This window comes from Alosa sapidissima, chromosome 18 (genome assembly GCF_018492685.1).
Source record: "Alosa sapidissima isolate fAloSap1 chromosome 18, fAloSap1.pri, whole genome shotgun sequence".
Lineage (NCBI taxonomy): Eukaryota > Metazoa > Chordata > Actinopteri > Clupeiformes > Clupeidae > Alosa > Alosa sapidissima.
Genome location: NC_055974.1, coordinates 5,928,834 through 5,931,568, shown reverse-complemented (window position 1 = coordinate 5,931,568; position 2,735 = coordinate 5,928,834). Strand labels below are relative to the sequence as shown.

The following is a 2,735-nucleotide window of genomic DNA, read 5'->3' as shown; positions in this document are numbered from 1 at the left end:
ACTCATGAATGTTTGCACAACCTTAATGCAACGTTTATGTGATGTTTTACATGGAACGCTACACCGTATGCAAACCACTAAACCTGACACAGCCGTTTGTCATGCTGTAGTTTCTGGCTAAGCCTTATTTCTCACACATACACACACACACAACACACACACACACACACACACACACAGAGGCACTGAATACTTATTTCTTGTCTTTGCTTGTACTTCTTTTTTCCCTGTTTCTCATTTTATTAACTTTGTGCGTGGCGTGTTTGCAAACTTCTCCTCACTCTGAATGTCAATGAGGGGCTTTGGACTCAAAGAACTTTGGGCCTAATCCACGGGGAGGGGTGCTCCAGAGGTCTCCCTCAGTTTGTGTGTGCCTGTGTGTGTGTGTGTGTGTGTGTGTGTTGTGTGTGTGTGTGTGTGTGTGTGTGTGTGTGTGTGTGTGTGTGTGTGTGTGAGCGAGAGAGAGAGAGAGAGAGAGAGAGAGAGAGGCTGATAAAAAAATGAGTTGAAGTCGGGAGTTTAGGCTTTGAGGGCGGTGACCCTTTGGGTAATGGAAACGATCTGCTCACTGATCCCACTTCTGGCACCGGTGTCTGAGCAGCTGTGTGCTGGTACCGTGTACACCACTCAAAGAGCCAGTAGATGAAGATGAGGGAAACACACCACACCACACACACACACACACACACACACACACACACACACACAACAGAAACAGCCAGGGCCATTTAGAGATAGAGCCTTGAGATCCCTGGAGACCAATCGTGAGAAGCGAGAGAGCAGTTAGGATGCGCCCGATGAACAAAGACACTTTCATCATCTTTGCAAACTGTTGTGAAACAGCAGGAGGTAGGCGCTCCATTTTCATTTTAATGGGCATTCGAGCAAATTAATTCAATGATTGCTGACCAATGCTAACTCACCCCTTGAGTCTCCATGAAGGTCTGGCGATATTTGATATATCAGAGAGTCTTAATTGCAGCTTTGTACGTTTCTTGTTTCCTTCTCTGGCTCTGTGCGAAGCATCTCTTCTCTGCTACTCATTGTTACTCCTGTTACTCCTCTTCTGCATTTCATCCCTTTCTTCGCTCTTCCTCAATCCCTTCCCTATCCCTCTCTTCTCAATCATCTTCTTATTAGACTGTAATTATCTGTCTTTCCTTTTTTACGGGTCATAAGAGCAAATGAACTTGATGACTTGCTGACCAATGCTAACTCAGCCCCTGAGTCTTGCACAAAGGCCTGCACTATTTGAAACATTGGAGGGGTATTAATGATAGCTTTTGTGTGTTTCTTTTGGCTGCGTCCATCTTTTCTTGCTACTGGTTGATCGGATGTCTGACTCTCTCTCTCTCTCTCTCTCTCTCTCTCTCTCTCTCTCTCTCTCTCTCTCTCTCTCTCTCTCTCTCTCTCTCTCTCTCTCTCTCTCCTCTCTCTCTCTCTCTCTCTCCTCTCTCTCTCTCTCTCTCTCTCTCTCTTTTGTTCCCCAGCTGCCTGGATCACTGAAGAGGAAGCTGACTGGACCCGAGGGCTCTCTGGGGTCGGTGAACGGGCTCTCGGATGGCCCCATGTCCCAGGGCAGCGGTAAGCGCCTCTGCCTGGAGGATGTCACCATGGGCACCGGCTACCCGCAGCCGCCTTTCTCCTCTGGACCCGGGGTGGGCGGCCAGGGCGGCATTAACAGCAGAAACAACAATAACGGGCTGGAGTCCCCGTACATGCCCACAAAGGTGAGCCCCGCGGGGTCGGCGCCCGGGGGTGCAGGTGGCGGGGGTGGCATGGGAGGGGGCATGGCGTCGCCGTTTGGCAACAATGGGGGCAGCGTGGCGTCCTCGGTGGAGCAGGAGCTGCAGGACATCCTGGAGGAGCTGACCAAGAATCCCGACCCAACCCTGCCTGAGCTGGACATCGAGAAGATCCTGGGCAGCAAGGAGGACGAGGGGACGGCCGGCGGCGGCCCCGGGCCGTTCATGCACCCGGACGAGGCCGGCACGCCCAAGTGCTCCCCACCGAGGCCCTCGCACCTGGAGGCCCATCTGACCCGCTCCCCGGGCTTCCCCCAGGCCGGCTCCCCTCAGGTGGGCCTCAGCCCGGCCGGCGCCCCTTACCCCCTGTCCCACCCGTCCAAGCCGGTCCTCTCGCCGCTCTCGGCCTCCCCCTTGTCATCGTCCTCCTCGTCCTCGCAGGCCCAGAACCAGGCGCGGTCGCCCATGCTCTCGGCCGCCCTGTCCAGCCGCGGCGGGTCCGGCTGGCGGTGCGAGATGTCCCGCTCGCAGCAGCTCCAGCAGCTAGCCTCCAACAGCAACAAGCACCACCCATCTGGGAACCAGGGCCCTGCCCCACCACCGCCCCCTCCCTCCCAGCCAGGCATGCCCTCCTCGGGCTCCTCGTCCTCCTGGGCCGGTCCCTCTCCGCCGTACCGGCCCGGGGACAAGCTCCCCAACTCGTCCCCCCACCAGCAGCCCTTCAGCCCAGCCGGCAGCAGCATCCAGAGCCCCCAGAGCTCCCTCATCTCCAGCCTGGCTCCAGCGCCGGCCCAGGGCCCCTCGCCGCCCTACCGGCCCGAGAAGCTGACCAGCCCGGCCCTGGCTCAGCCGCCGTTCAGCCCGCAGAGCGCCCTGCTGCCCTCCGGGAGCGTTCCCCAAACAGGGGGCAGCATCCAGGGCTCACAGGCCAGCTATCTGGGCCCCGGGGCCACCACAGCGGGGGCCACCCGCCCCTCGCCGCCCTACCGG

At 57.6% G+C, this 2,735-nt stretch overlaps 1 protein-coding gene across 1 annotated transcript in view; it reads left to right on the top strand.

Annotated features, from left to right (window-relative positions):
* The first annotated feature begins 2,678 nt into the window (after positions 1-2,678).
* The window catches only part of si:ch73-211e3.1 (spidroin-2), a 35,797-nt gene continuing 35,740 nt past the window's right edge, over positions 2,679-2,735 (top strand). Inside the window, exon 1 of the mRNA XM_042070422.1 lies at positions 2,679-2,735. This exon is cut by the window's right edge and continues 532 nt beyond it. The gene's annotated coding sequence lies outside the window, so the exon portion shown is untranslated.